We start from the raw sequence: 16,959 nt of genomic DNA on the forward strand, positions 1-16,959 counted from the left end.
AGCACATAGAGCCTGGATAATGCCTCTTTTGATATCAGAAACAGTTATGTATATTCCTATGATCTCTTTCACTCCACCTACCAGCAATCATTTCAGGAGGCCTCTGCTTCTTGCAAGCCTTATAGCATGGGGAAGAATGCTCTTCATGACTTTGAAACCTGGCTTGGGAGTGGAAACAACTCTGAGCTCAGCCTTCAAAATGCTCAATTAAACCAGTGTTGAACCGCAAGCTAGAACTTGGCTTGAAGCTACACCTGGTCTGAAACTATGGAGAGACAATAAACATGAAGCCCCAGACACGCAGGCGGGTTTATATTATAGATAGATTTCACACACCCCATCATCCACGTATGGCGGTCACCACCGAGTTAATGGATGTTTTGTGACAAGGGTATTAACATTTATAACCTTCACCCAAGCCCTAACTAGGGCCAGGGAATAAAGTTGATTCTCTTACTAGTATTCCCTTGTATATCAATCCATGCCTATATGTTTGTATGAGAGAGAATGAAGTGAAATTGAAGCCAGTGGCAACTTTAGCATAGGAACTCTGGGAAAACGTCTGTCTGCAGTTCCGCCCATGCAGGTCCATTGTTTTTGGGTGCAAATGAGGACAAGATATGTTGTTTATCATCTACTGTCCCTAGTTCTCAAACTTTAGAATCAATATAATATTTGAAAGGGAAGAAAGTACTGCTGGCAACATTATAAATTTATCCTTGAGTCAAAGACAGAAATCACTCCCATGCCAGCCTCATAAACACCTTTGGGAGTCTGATTTCATGAATAATATACTGAAGAACATGTCATCATCCATTTGAGTGGCTGCCACATTATAATCTCTAGTAGGGTGCATTCTAAAACAGTAGCTGCCTCATCCTAGGGTTGGCAATGTTTCTCAGCCCTGCTTTTGGGAAGTGTGGGTTTACGCTGGCTTTCTGCCCGATACACACCTAATGCAACTAAATGTGGCTTATGTATAACGGAGGGTTGTTCTGTTTGGGAAGTAATCCTGCACTGTTAGACTGGAGGTTAAGCCCATCAGCATATGAATAACAGGCCAATGCTTGGCTAGAATTACATAGCTTGCACTTGTTTAGTAATTATCCGTATCAGCCTGAGCCTTTGACTGGGTTGCGATGAACACTGAACATTGTAATAGGACTGTGGTACAGTGGCCTTACTCCAACTTTCTTCTGATAGGAGAATTTCTACCACTTTGAGACGTGTTCCCTTGTACTTATCATCCAGGAATACCAATAGAACCAGCAAAGAGTCCTGTGGCACCTTGTAGACTAACAGACGTATTGGAGCATGAGCTTTCATGGGTGAATACCCACTTTGTCGGATGCATGCATCTGACGAAGTGGGTATTCACCCACGAAAGCTCATGCTCCAATACGTCTGTTAGTTTATAAGGTGCCACAGGACTATCTGCTGCAGATCCAGACTAACACGGCTACCTTTCTGATACAATAGAACCAGTAATCTCTCATAAACTGTTAGAAACTCTGTGTGCACTCACCATACCATCCCTGAAATAAATACTGAATTGAAGTAACCAAATAGTGGTCTTAATGTTATTGCCACTTAGAAGGGAATTTTATGCAACTGATAGCCACAGAAGGATGCTAATAGACACATACAGGGGCACATTGGTGGAAAAATCATTTTAAGGGGCATTAACCATTTTCTTTTTATGGGGAGATTTTCAAAAGCACAGTGTTAATGGGGCAAATTCTGCTCTCAGTTACACAAATGTTTGGCCAGAGGAACTTAACTGAAGTCAACAGAGTCACTCCAGACTTGCATTCAAAACACCAGCGTGATTGGACCCTTTGCTTTAATGTAACTTTTGCAGTCTTCATTTATTATATATGACCGTAATTTATGGACACTTCACATGCACATGCAAGTTAAGATAATGTGGGTCTTTGATTAAACGATGAGTCTGTTTTATAATCAAAGTAATTCATGCTCAGTTGCACACCAAAATCTTTGCAGCGATTTCTGTCTGTGGGAGTGGAGAAGAGGCGTGTTGCTTGCTGACTGTAGCCAAGCTATTCATTTTAGCTTACACAGTCAATTTTAGTTGTGACTCAGTCATTGCAATTCATTTGCTATGGTAAGCTGTGCAAACACTAATTACTGAGGGCCACATTTACACCACTGTAAATTCGCAATAACTCATAGACTCATAGACTCATAGACTTTAAGGTCAGAAGGGACCATTATGGTTATCTAGTCTGACCTCCTGCACAACGCAGACCACAGAATCTCACCCACTCACTCCTGTAATGAACCCCTAAGTTATGTCTGAGCTACTGAAGTCCTCAAATCGTGGTTTAAAGACTTCAAGGTGCAGAGAACCTTCCAGCAAGTGACCTGTGCCCCATGCTGCAGAGGAAGGTGAAAAAAACCCCAGGGCCTCTGCCAATCTGCCCTGGAGGAAAATTCCTTCCCAACCCCAAATATGGCAATCAGCTAAACCCTGAGCGTTTGGGCAAGACTCACCAGCCAGACACCCAGGAAAGAATTCTCTGTAGTAACTCAGATCCCACCCCATCTAACATCCCATCAGAAGCCATTGGGCATATTTACCGCTAATAGCCAAAGATCAGTTAATTGTCAAAATTAGGCTATCCCATCATACTGTCCTTTAATTTATGTCTGTAAAGCGCTCTTAGCTTACACCACTGATTTCAGTGAAGTTACACTGGATTTACTTTGGTATAACTCGGATCAGAATGTTGGTTTAAACAAGGGTGAGAACAAGCCACGCAAATTGGTGTTAATGATGCTGTGCAGCAAGTTTGGTCCTGTTCCAGCCTTTGACTAGCTGTTAACTTACACTTCATAGCACCCACAGCAGAAGTGCCCAGGAGACTCAGTGCCATTTGGCCACACCTGAAGACGAGAATGTTCAGAGAGAGATGTAAAAAGAAAGAGGAGTACTTGTGGCACCTTAGAGACTAACAAATTAGAGATGATCACCAGTGTCTGAGCACAGGCATGGGTGACAGGAAGCTCTTTAAGTAAGGGACCACCTCTTCCATTATGTTTGTACAGTGATTAACATAATGGGACCCCAATCTCAGCTGAGTCCTCCAGGTGCTACTGTTCCTAATACAAATAATACCAGTCTCTTGAAATGAGCGTGTTGTAGAAAGGACCAAATGTAGGTGTTTCTGGTGAGGTTCTGGGTGCCCTCCAGTCCCTTCAACTTTCTGGGATTAGTCACTGAATATAAGATATTATTAAATGGCATGATTATATTGACTTTAGAGGAATCCCGCCTTTTGCACTGTTTTTAGCCAAGGTAGAGCTTCTAAGAAGCATAAATGTCTTAAAATGTCTGATCATGATGACTAATCCACCCCTTGCCCCCTTTGTAAAAAAGAGATGTCACACAAGATCCTCCTCAGTGATGACATCTGTACAAAACAAATGGATTACTCTTGTGATGCTGTGCATGAGAAGGATGACCATTTGTATCATTGTTGCTACCACTTTTATACAATTGCAACTTGCGACAATGGGCAAGTTATAATTTGCAAAGTATGATTGTCCTGTTTATGTTTATCATCTTTGTATCTGAAGTTATGAATATTGGCCATGGACTTCCATCTTAAACATGTGTTGTGTTCCAGGGTTACACCCCTCAGATAAAATTTACATTAGGGCTAGAGAGCTAGGTTTTGATGACTCATGTAGGACACTACACTCTCACAACCGGCCCTTGAAGAAACTCATCCTGTCCAGATAGCTCTTCTTGAGGATGCCTGTGACAGCGAGGAGCCAGTGGTCACCCTCTGTTATTCAGCAAAACATGTAAGAGCATGTGCTATGCTCATGTGAACCCGGAATCCATCTGGTCCAGTAACCTTCCACAAACAGGGCTGTGGGCTTTGTTTGGGAGAGTAAATTTCCATGAACATAGCAAAGGATATATAAGACCCCTGAGACAGTTCCATTTTGCCTCCTTCCTGCTCTAATTCTCTGGACTTGGGATTTACGCCTAAGAGGAGCATCTTGAACTATGGACTTAGGACTTTCCAATCTTTTGGAAGTTACCAGAGAGACTTTACAAGCCAGCACTATATTCCATCATTGCTACAAACCTGATCTAAGGACTTTGCAGTCATTTGTAGGTATATGATCTATTAACCATTTATTATGCTCTTCTTGTCTTTTATTAATAAATCTTTAGTTAGTTTACTAAGGACTGGCTGACAGAGTGATATTTGGGTAAGATCTGAGTCATATTAACCTGGGGATATGTGTCTGATCCTTTGTGATTAGAAAGAACCTCACATATGGTGAAATGGGTTTTCAATAACCTCTCACTATATTAGCTTAGGTTGCCTGGATGGGAGCCAAGGGCTGAAATGCCTGAAGGAGATTGTGTTTGGCATCTGATTAACCAGTGTGATACTGGTAGAAGTTCCTTGTTTTCTGGATCTAATTATGGAGTAAACCACCAGCTTTGGGGATTGTCTGCCCTGTTTCTTGCAATCTGCCCTGATTGTGGCATTCTCAGCATGGTCCATCACAGGCACCTGGTCACAGTTCTGTTGACTCAAAAAACCTAATGTAAATGTGAAAAAGAGAAATCAAACCAGCTGGAGCGTATTGTGTAATCAAGGCAAGTATTAATGAATCTTTGGGCCATTCTATTTTTCTTTTCTACTAAGGAAAAAAGCGTGACTAAGTCCTACCTTGCATGCTAATTGTATACACGCAGAAGTGCACTGCTAGGCCAAAGAAACGTAGATATGAATCATATGAAAAAATGTTGAAATTGTTCCACCAATTAGTTGGGCTTCTCCTACACAAGAGAAAGTCAGGACAGGACTAGTCTGAGCTTCAATTTATTCAAGTCATTCAAAGCAGGTTTGAGAGGAAAATAAGTTACTTTGAGGGCAATGTCAGGATATATTCAAATAATGGGCCAAATCCTTGGTCCTACTTCAATGGCCTGAAGCAGTGTAAAAACCCCTGAAGGCTGGGAGTGAAGCACTCATGCAAATTCCCTCCATGGGTCCCCAATTTTCCTCTATTTTCTATAGAAGCTATTGAATTTACTGCAATCCCATTTTCCCATGCTGACTGTTGATCAAATTTGAGTGAATTTAGAACTCATTATAGCTAAGGGCAAGTCTACACTACAAAATTAAGTTGACCTAAGTCAGCAGTTCTCAACTAGAGGTCCCTGGAGGGCCACAATCAGGTTTCAGGGCTCCACCAAAATAAACCAGGGAGCAGGGTGAGTCTTTGAGTTGCTGGGGACCAGGGCAGAAAGCCCAAACCCAAACCCAAACCCAAGCCCTACTACCCAAGAGCTGAAGCCAAAGCCTGAGTAACTTGGCTTTGTGGGCTCCTCCTGCCCCCATGGCATGGTACCCCAGGCAATTGCCTTGCTTTCTACCTCCTAACGCCGGCCCTAACTTTTAATCAACTGGATATGCAGAAAACCAGTTGTTATGGCACAGGTGGGCCATGGACTTTTTACAGCATATTGGAGTTAACATGGGCTTAAACTGCAGCAAGGGAGATTTAGGTTGGACATTAGGAAAAAGTTCCTAACTGTCAGGGTAGTTAAACACTGGAATAAATTGCCTAGGGAAGTTGTGGAATCTCCATCTCTGGAGATATTTAAGAGTAGGTTAGATAAATGTCTATCAGGGATGGTCTAGACAGTATTTGGTCCTGCCATGAGGGCAGGGGACTGGACTCGATGACCTCTCGAGGTCCCTTCCAGTCCTAGAGTCTATGAGTCTATGAGTCTATGGATGGGGCCTCAGAAGGAAAAAGGTTGAGAACTCCTGACTAAGGGTACGTCTACACTGCGAGATTATTCCGATTTTACATAAACTGGTTTTGTAAAACAGATTGTATAAAGTCGAGTGCACGCGGCCACGCTAAGCACATTAATTCGGCAGTGTGCGTCCATAGTCCGAGGCTAGCATCAATTTCCGGAGCGTTGCACTGTGGGTAGCTATTCTGTAGCTATCCCATAGTTCCCGCAGTCTCCCCCGCCCCTTGGAATTCTGGGTTGAGATCCCAGTGCCTGATGGGGCAAAAATCATTGTCGCAGGTGGTTCTGGGTAAATGTTGTCACTCATTCCTTCCTCCGGGAAAACAACAGCAGACAATCATTTTGCGCCCTTTTTCCCTGCATTGCCCTGGCAGATGCCATAGCACGGCAACCATGGAGCCCGTTCAGCTTTTTTTTTTATTGTCATCGTATGTGTACTGGATGCCGCTAACAGAGGCGTTACTGCAGCGCTACACAGCAGCATTCATTTGCTTTTGCATGATAGCAGAGATGGTTATCAGTTGTTCTGTACCATCTGCTGTTATCATGGGTGCCCCTGGCTGAGGTTGGCTGGGGGCACAAAGGCAAAACTGGGAATGACTTTGAGTCAATCCCTTCTTTATGGTTTCTAAAAATAGAGTCAGTCCTGCCTAGAATATGGAGCAAATGTACTAGAGAACCAGTGTATCAGAAAGCACAGCTGCTCTGTGTCAGATACTGTAGAAATGATGAGCTACATGCTATTCACAGGGGGTGCCCCTGCAACAACCTCACCCGTTGCTTCCCTCAACCTTCCTGGGATACTGTGGCAGTGTCCCCTCCATTTGTGTCATGAAGTTATAAAGAATGCAGGAATAAGAAACAGTGACTTGTTAGTGAGATAAAATGAGGGGGAGGCAGCCTCCCGGTGCTATGACAGTCCAGGCAGGACGTTAAGCGGTGCGGAGGAGAGGAGCCCAGCATCCTGCTGCTATGATAGTCCAGGCAGTACAGAATGTCTTCTTTACACAGGAAAGGGAGAGGGCTGATGGAGCTCAGCCCCCAGTTGCTACGATGAGGATGGTTACCAGCCATTCTGTACCATCTACTGGGAATGAGCAGGAATCATTCTTATTTTTACCCAGGCACCCCAGGCCAGCCTCACCCTGAGGCCAGCCAGGAGCACTCACAGGCTAATGATGACAACAGAAAGCACTCATATTTTACCATCTGCCACCAGGGAGAGGAGAGGAGCAGATACTGCTCTTCACTGCTACAGCATTGCGTCTACCACCAGCATTCAGTAGACATAGGGTGACATTGAAAAAAGTCAAGAAAGGATTTCTTTCCCTTTTCTTTCACATGGTGGGGAGAGGGAGTAAATTGACGAGCTATACACTGAACCACGCTGGACAATGTGTTTGAACCCACAGGCACTGGGAGCTCAGCCAAGAATGCAAATAGTTTTCGGAGACTGCTGTGGACTGTGGGATAGCTGGAGTCCTCAGTACCCTCTCCCTCCTTCCATGAGCGTCCATTTGATGCTTTGGCTTTCCATTATGCTTATCACGCAGCACTGTGTAGCCTGGAGATTTTTTTCAAATGCTTTGGCATTTCATCTTCTGTAACGGAGCTGTGATAGAACAGATTTGTCCCCCCATACAGCGATCAGATCCAGTATCTCCTGTACGGTCCATGCTGGAGTTCTTTTTGGATTTGGGACTGCATCGCCACCTGTGCTGATCAGAGCTCCATGCTGGGCAAACAGGAAATGTAATTCAAAAGTTTGCGGGGCTTTTCCTGTTTACCTGGCCACTGCATCCGAGTTGAGATTGCTGTCCAGAGCGGTCACAGTGGTGCACTGTGGGATACCGCTCAGAGGCCAATACCGTCGATTTGCGGCCACACTAACCCTAATCTGATATGATAATACCGATTTTAGCGCTACTCCTCTCGTTAGGGAGGAGTACAGAAACTGATTTAAAGAGCCCTTTATATCGATATAAAGGGCCTCGTAATGTGGACGGGTGCGGCGTTAAATCGGTTTAACGCTGCTAAAATTGGTTTAAATGTGTAGTGTAGACCAGGCCTAAGCTATGCTGACATACGCCACTGTGGTAATGAAATTGCTTTTGCATGTCCACACTACGCTCCTTGTGTCGGCGGTGCATGTCCTCACCAGGAGCGCTTGCACCAATTTAACTGTCAGTGTGGGGCATTGTGCAACGGCTTCTGAAAGGCAGCAACAGTCAACATAAGCAATGAAGCGTCTACAATGGCCCTGCGCCGACCTAACTACATCGACCTAAGTGCTATGCTTCTTGCAGAAGTGGAATTATTAAGTCCATGTAGTGGGCAAGTTACATTGGTGGGAGTAGATGTTTACAGAGTTAGGTTGATCTAAGCTGCCTTATGTCAACCTAACTCTCTAGTGGAGACCAGGCCTAAGGCTGGGATTGGCTTGAGACAGTTGTACTATGGGCCGATGCTAGGTAATTTTTACCCAGCGCTCAGACAAAGCACCTCAGTCCTGACTTGCAGTCCCTCTGCTGTCTCAGTTCTGAGTGTCTCATGAATATTGATACTGAACTGTGCTGAAACATGTGCATGAATTTTAAGCGTGGACAGATGCCCATTTGGAACTGATCAGATCACAAAACTCATTCTCACTTTTGACCGGAGATGGACAAAGAGTTCAAATCCAAGTTTGGTTTCAGACTAGCATTATGGATTCTTGTGTAAAGCCAACTTAGCACTAGAATGCTGGTTTGATTTCATGGTGCCAATTCTGGGAATTTTTCTAGTAAGATTTCCACTAGATTGGAACCCGTGAGTGAAATCTGTTTTAGTGTAAGGCCCAATCCAGATCTGATCAGCAGAGCTAAGAATTCAGATCTGACTCACCCCAATATTAAGAGTGAAAAGGTTGAAATGCATTTTCCAGTTTTAACCCATTTCTACTTGTGACCTGAGTTTCATTTGATCTTGGATCTTTAGAGGTGTTCAAAATTATTTTAAAAGGCAGAAATTATCCAGACAAGCCTGCTGTTGTCTTTATGGCAATCTGCTAAAGACCTGATTTATTCATGCCTGTAAAAGGAGTGGTTTGCTGTTTTACTACGTGATACCTAGAAATGTTTTGTCCAGGGATACTTCCTTCAGTGAAATCTGATGGTGCTGTAGTATGTAGCTAGTGTATCTAAGCTGTAAAGGATGAAAAAGACCGATAGCTCAATAGTCCATGTCTCTTGGGTACAATACAAGATAGTTCCTACCGTACATTTATTACTACTTAGTCTAATTTTCTTAAACATCTCAAACGATGAGGCTTCCTCTCGTGGAAGACAATTCTGCTAATAGATCGCACTGTCAAGAAGTTCTCCCTGATATTCATCTTAAATGTTCTCCTTCTTAATTTCATCCTATTCTGACTAATAATATAGTCTCTTGTTCCCACCTAAAAAATTCCTGTCCAGTCTTATCATTTAGACTGTTCTGTTAGGCATCTGTTCTGATTTCTGTGATTTGAACTGACTTGGGTACTTGCAATCTAGATAATAAAATCCATATAGAAGACAGAGGGTTGGGGCTCTAATAAAGAAGATACTCACAGCTGGGTTTACAGAAAATAGAAATCCAACAACTTTTTGGATAGAAGCAATCTTTTGAGATTCAGTTTCATGGTTGGGTAACCAGTCTTGTGACATCTAGTCTAACTATAGGCCTTCTAGACTGAGAGGTCCTTTGCAAAACCTTCTAAACCCAGATGCAATGCCCAGAATGTGACAAAACGTGATGGTTTCATTTTCATTTTTGCCTTTGTCATATTGAAGGAGCCTGAACTGGGAAGCAAAACTCAAGGAATGACAAACTATACAAACTGAACTGATGGCCTATTTTTTCTAAAATCCGTGCAATCCAAAGTCTGTGGGTAGGATTGCCCTCTGCTAACCCTGCTCCCATTAAATGCAAAAGGAGTTTTACCATTGACTTCAATGGGAGCATATTTAGCCAAATGCTGAACACTTGAAAGTACCACCTTGGTAGGTCATACAATTCTGTTACAAACACCAAAGGGAAGACACATTAAACAGTTAAATCAGAAATGTTTAATGTATTCCAGTATAGTTATAGCTCCATATATGTACCATAAACAGTGACTTTTATGAGCATAAATTAGCAACTAGGGGTTCATGAGCTGTTTCAGTGGGGGGCACAGATTCCCATGGCTGAAACCCAGTGCCCCGAGCCCCAGTGCTGAAGCTGGGAGCAGTGCAGGGCTGAAGCAAGAGGCTCCATCTACCCCCTGAGCCACCCGTACTGCCCACAAACAGCCCCCAGCTACCCCCTCCCTGCACCTGAGCTACCCCACTGCCCACACACACCCTCTAGCTACCCCTTCCCTATACCGTGACCTACCCCACTGCCTGCACACAGCCCCTAACTACCCCATTTTTTCACCCTGAGCTACTTCCCTCACTTCACACAGCCCTTAGCTACCCCCTACTTACACCCTGAGCTACCCAACTGCCCGCACACAGCCCCTAGCTACCCCCTCCCTGCACCCTGAGCGGTTTTCAAACTTTTTGAACTGAGTCCCCCCTTTGAGTTATATTTTTGGTTGTGTCCCTCCACAACCCAGACAGGCTGGGTGGCCTCCTGAGTGAATCGGGGTGGAGGTGGTACTCCCTCCCAGGACTCTGCTGTGCGGAGCTGGCTTGAGCCCCGCCAGCCCTTGCCCCACGAAAATAGAAGTAAAACTATGCCTATGGCCAAGGATCCCCCACACTCCCCCGCCCCCACTGGGCTCTGGCATTTTTATGGCATGTTGAGGGGGCCTCAGCAAAAGAAAGGTTGAGAATCCCTGCCCTAGAATTCACTGCACGTAGATACAGCATAAGCATAAGGCTTCTGATGTTGCCATGTAATTTTTTTGGGCAGGAAAAGGTTCTTATTTTCTTAACTCTTGTGTATTTTCACATTCCACTTCTTAACAGGATTTCTCTTTGCAGAGTTGTTAACAAGACTACCTATTAGCAAATGGAAAATTAAAGACAGCACCAACAAAAGAGCAGGAAGATATTATCCAAGTGTTATCTCTCAGCCAATCCAAATACTTCCTCTTGCTCCATTTACTCAGAGGAATTAAGAGCAGGTGAAGGTAGGGCTGTATGCTTGCTGATAATATCAGGAACATGCTTGAAAAGGAAGTAGTGAGTGAGCAGTTTAGGCCTGACCGCCTTAAATTTGCTGGGTATTGACCTGCTTTAACTGAAGTAAACCTGAAAAGAGCCATGCCAAACTTAGGAAGCAAAGTATTATTAAAACATCAAGTAACATATCACTGTTGTTATTGCAATGCAAATTGGAACGCTGAGAACCAAAACACATGGTAGATGTATCCAAGAGCAGTTTCAATTTGTCTTCCATTATTATACATTAACGGGGTACATAATAATGTTTCTTTGGCTACTTTAAAGCACCTTTCCCATACAGTACTTTGGCTTCTGATCACATTTCATCGTGATATGCATCAATCCCAGGCCATCGGGATAGCTCCAAACAGGATTTGGTAAGCAATTTTACCGGGTAATTCTTATGCCTTAATAAAAATAATCAATATTTTTTCCAGTGTATAGATAGTGTTCTGGTAAGCTGAAAAAATTGTAAATAGCCAGGATCTTTTATGAAGATTTTATCAGCTTGTGCCATCAGTTTTCCAGCAGATTAACTATCCAAATAATTATACAAATTTTACTTATAACATTTTTAAATGTAGTTTTGAAAATGAAGTTTGGTCCAACCAATGCTAAGCTTTGATTGCTACAGCAGAGCAAATGATATATCACTTCTGCAACACTGATTTGCTATGCATAGACCAAAGGGTCAGCGGAATAATGGACTATTGAAAGTACTGTGTCTAAATAAACTATGGAAACTATTCTGACCATAAAAAAGATTGGTTTAAAAATATTCTCAAGATAACAGCATAGCCAACATTTCTCTCCATAATCATTTACACTGAGTGACATACTGGTAAATGTTATTGTGACAAAGTAGGAATTTTTAAAAATATTTTTATGAATCCTGTATGTGTCTTAGGTTCCCATATGTCTCCCACCAACATAGCACTGTGCACACGAGCACTTATGCCGGCAAAATTTATGTCGCTCAGGGATTTTGGGGTTGTTGACTGTGGCCAATGCCAGGTGCCCCAGAGGGAATGAACAGAACAGGTAATCATCAAGTGATCCATCCCCTGTCACCCATTCCCAGCTTCTGGCAAACAGAGGCTAGGGACACCATCCCTGTCCATCCTGGCTAATAGCCATTGACGGATCTATCCTCCATGAACATATCCAGTTCTTTTTTGAACCCTGTTATAGTCTTGGCCTTCACAACATCCTCTGGCAAAGAGTTCCACAGATTGACTGTGCATTGTGGGAAGAAATTTTTCCTTTTGTTTGTTTTAAACTGGCTGCCTATTAGTTTCAGGTTGACTAATAAACCCCACTGTTTTGACAATGCTTGTTGAGGCGCATTAATCCCTGAAGTGTATCTCTACTAGGAGCCTAGCTCAGTTGGACTCCCTGCACAGAGTTCCTACTGTGAAGCAGGAGTGCTGGAGCCCCAGAGGCCCAGTCAAGGAGGTGAGAAGATAGTGTGGCCTGCCCTGTGCAGGAAAAGTGAGACTCCTTGGGGCATGGCACACTGAAAGGATTTCTTCTAGGGCCAGTTCCAAACCTGGGAGTGTGGCACCGATCCTGTAGATGGGTGACATTATAGATAACTGGCGGGTGAAAAAAATGCATTAAATTACTGTTCAAAATGTTAAATGGCACAATTTCCAGATGTCAGAAACTCACCTTGTTGTCATTCTTAAGTTCACATGTTCATACAAAGGAAGAGTGATTAGTGTTGACACGGTATTCTAACTGCAAATCCTCTTTGACTTTGCCTAAGTCCATTGTTCTTTGTGATATGTATACTAGCACTTAGTTAAAATGCCTCTTAGAATATCTTCCTGTACTGAAACATGCCCCTTTTAATTAACAAAATATTTTGACCGTGCAGTTTTTAAATTAAGAAATGACGGACACACACTGTCTGGTACAATGTAGATGTTCACCAGATATAATAAACTTATCCTGTGTCACTATTCAAGTTTAAGGCAGTCAGTACCGGTTGGTAATACACACCACTCAAACCTAACTTAGATATCTGACAGGCAAAACATGCCTTGTTGGATATATAAACAATTGGCAACTATGAGAACAACAAACATGAAATGTTAATGACTGTAGAAAAGTCAAATATTGATTGGGATATCTCTTGTGTTTACTTTAAACACAGAGTTCCCAAACTAGTGTATTTTCTTGCAGGAAAAATAAAGCAAGCAAACATTCTAAAGAGAAGAACAAACCTAGTTTTTATGGATTGAATGGCATAAGTAAAGAAGGACAAGTAGTAAAATATCCAGACTTTTAGGTACACAGTGATATTATTACCAGCATAAATATCCTTTGTGTATGAAACAATTTAATCATTGTTAAGTATCTGCTGTCCGCATTTTGAAGGCACCTATGTGTCAGGTAGATTTTTTTAAAAGAGTATCTTGCACAATTCTATTTAAATCTATCAAGCCCTCAAATCTCTGGTCATAGAGTTCGTGTAACACATATAGAGATGCACAAAATCACCTACATCTTTTCCAGTGCACAGTGTTTAGAGCAGGGGTCGGCAACCTTTCAGAAGTGCTGTGCCGAGTCAGCAGACTCTGATTTAAGGTTTCGAGTGCCAGTAATACATTTTAACGTTTTTAGAAGGTCTCTATTAGTCTGTGATATATAACTAAACTATTGTTGTATGTAAAGTAAATAAGGTTTTTTAAATGGTTAAGAAGCTTCATTTAAAGTTAATTTAAAATGCCGAGCCCTCCCCCGGACCGGTGGCCAGGACCCGGGCAATGTGAGTGCCACTGAAAGTCAGCTCATGTGCCACCTTAGGCACCCGTGCCATAGGTTGCCTACCCCTGGATTAGAGTCTAATGAACTAGTGGTTCAGTTGTTCAGAATGAACACTTTCCTTAACAGATCCTATTCATTGAACCATTAACATATCATCTGCTGAAACAATATCAACATCATGGTGGCAGATCCTCTGCTAGTATGAATTATAATCACTCCCTCAACTTCCATGGAGCTGTGACAATCTACATCAGCTGAGGATCTTCCTCCACATTTAGTATCAGAGGGGTAGCCGTGTTAGTCTGGATCTGTAAAAGCAGCAAAGAATCCTGTGGCACTTTATCTCTCGCTTGCTTCTTGCTTGCATATATATACCTGCCCCTGGAAATTTCCACTACATGCATCCGATGAAGTAGGTATTCACCCACAAAAGCTCATGCTCCAAAAAGTCTGTTAGTCTATAAGGTGCCACTAGATTCTTTGCTGCTTCCTCCACATTTAGTGTATTCTGGGATATATCATACTTTCCTGTGAGAAAGGCATTGGAGGGACGGAGAGGATCCGACGACATTCATGAGATTCCACTCATGGTGTTTCCTTAGCACATTTCAATCCAGGGTAGGGGCTTAAAGGCAGGGGCTCAGGTATTCAGTGATTCTGTAGCTGGAGAATTTGCTGAGGAATTCATTCTCTCACTGCTTTCGTTTAAAAACATATGTTTCTAGCTGATATGGTTGCAGAGACAACGTTAAAAATATGAAACTTAGCATAAGCCAATGCAGTGTTGCCTGCTTGAGTCTGTAAAGAGCCTGAAACAATAGCTCAGCATGGTATGAACTGCCCCAGTCATCTCAGTCACAGCCATGTGGACTAAACAATGCCACACGATTTGGCATTTTTCCAGGATACAGTGGAATTGAGAATTTCTGCCACAGAATTCCCCATTTTACTGGAATCGGGTTTCTGGCATTTTGTTTTCTAGCTGCCTACCCTGGTGGGACCTGCCTGCAGCTGCCTCTTGATCTCCAGCTTTCCCCATAGGGGGGAATTAATTACCCTTTTTCCTTTAGAAGGCACATTGCCATTGGCTACCTCCTCCCCTACAGTGCAGTAGCAGCCCTAGAGCAGAGACTTGGATACCCACGGAGTTGGAAAGGGATCAAACTGAGCATTGAAGCTGTGGCTTGACTCTGCTCCTTGGAAGCACATACCCTGCTCCATGCCTGAATTTTCACAGGCCATAAGAGCTCAGGCCAAGGGGCTTATGCAAGGTTCCATGGTAGAGGGAATATGCCAGCGAGGTGACACATTGCTTCTCCTCTCCCAGGCCCTCTTGCGGTGTCAGAACAACGAGCTGAGGTGGAGTGGGGATCATGTGAAATACAATAAAGCGGTAAAAGAGTTATATGTTAGTCATGCTGATTTTACAAGCCATTTATCCCTTGCTACAATGGCCTCAAGCATATCCGCTGGCATGTCTCATAAAAACTGCACCTTTAGGATGGACATGTTATTTGTCTTACTTGAATGTTATTTTTTTCAAAAACTTGGACACATTTTGATTTTACCACCAGTTGGAGTCCGAGAGTGCATCTGTCAAAAAACCAGAACCCCAGTAAAAGCTGTGTTATCCAGCACTTTATCAACCAGAAAGCTCTACTAACCGGCATTTCTGATTACTCCCAATACAAATCTTCAGTCTAGCAACTGGGACTAGTATACTGCCCAGAAGGCTTTGCAATTGCACATTCTGCACTCTACTTTTATGCAAAAGAAGCAGAAGACAAGTAAGCAAGCTGATATCAGGGATTGTCATAAGGTCATTACAGATTCAGCCTAATCTCCTACACCTTCTACATCTACAATGATAACATGTTGATAGTGATGACCCTGAAGCCCTGCAAGATCCTGAAGTTCCATCTGATTCAGAAAGGAAGATTAAATTATGTTCAGTATCATTTTAGTCTTGTGTATTTTTAGTGATCTGGGTGTATGCAGTACGACTACTGGATTGGTGAGTACCTGTATCCTATTTTACACTTTACTCATTTCATTGTATTCTAATTCTTTGAAAATTGGTATTCCATTGGTAAGTATAACTCTTAGTCAGGAGTGAAAGTAATAATAAATTCTTACTGGTATGGGGGCTGGCTCTCACCCCCAAAAGGGGTGGGGCTTTGGGTGGAAGGGGCGGGGATGGGGGTCAGCCTCCTCCAGCCAGCCCACCTGTGCTGCCTGGCCCAGGGCCGCCCAGAGGATTCAGGGTCTTTGGCGGCGGGGGGGCCCCCTCTTCGGCAGTAATTCGGCAGCAGGGGGTCCTTCCGCTCCAGGACCCGCCACCGAAGTGCCCTGAAGACCGGGCATTTTGGCGGCAGGTCCCGCGGCGGAAGGACCCCCAGCCGCTGAATTGCCGCTGAAGACATGGAGCGGAAGAAGCTCCAGGGGCCTGGGGCCCATGAGAGTTTTCCGGGGCCCCCAGGATGAGTGAAGGACCGTGCTTCAGGGGCCCTGAAAAACTCTCATGGAGGCCCCTGCGGGGCCCAGGGCCTGGGGAAAATTGCCTCACTTGCCCCCCCCCGGACTGCCCTGGCCTGGCCCCCGCCACCCAGGTTTCCAGCGGAGATTTAAAAGGGGCTGGAGCTCCGGCCGCTGCCACAGTAGCAGCGATGGCAGCTGGGAGCCCCGGGCCCTTTTAAATCGCTGGCCCTGGGGCTTCTGTTGGAGGCCCGGGGGGGCAAAAGGGGGAACGACGTTAAAGCGCTTTGGCAGCTCTTTAATGTCCCTGCCCCTTTTGCCTCCTCCGTCAGCAGCCCTGCTGGTAGGGTCTGTACCGGCAGGGACGCCGACTGGGAAGGGGCAGAGACGTTAAAGTCCGGCCATAGCAGTGCTTTAAGGAGGGCTCTTTGCCACGGCAGTGCTTGAACGTGAGCTGCATATGGGCTGCTACTGGCTTCATACCGGTATGTAATACCAGCCTGTACTGGCTCACTTTAACCCCTGCTCTTAATTACCAGAGTTTTTAATTAACCGGCACCTCCCATTCCTCCAACACGCTGGAAAAAAAAGCTTTTACTGTAATTAAAAATTCAAGTTTTAAATGATCACAAATAATTTTATTGGTCTATTTCTATTTTTCAAGACAGACTCTCCCTTACTCTCCAGAGCAGATATTGGCAACCTTTGGCACTGGCCTGT

This window comes from Gopherus flavomarginatus, chromosome 2, assembly GCF_025201925.1.
Source record: "Gopherus flavomarginatus isolate rGopFla2 chromosome 2, rGopFla2.mat.asm, whole genome shotgun sequence".
In the NCBI taxonomy this organism is placed as follows: Eukaryota; Metazoa; Chordata; order Testudines; family Testudinidae; genus Gopherus; species Gopherus flavomarginatus.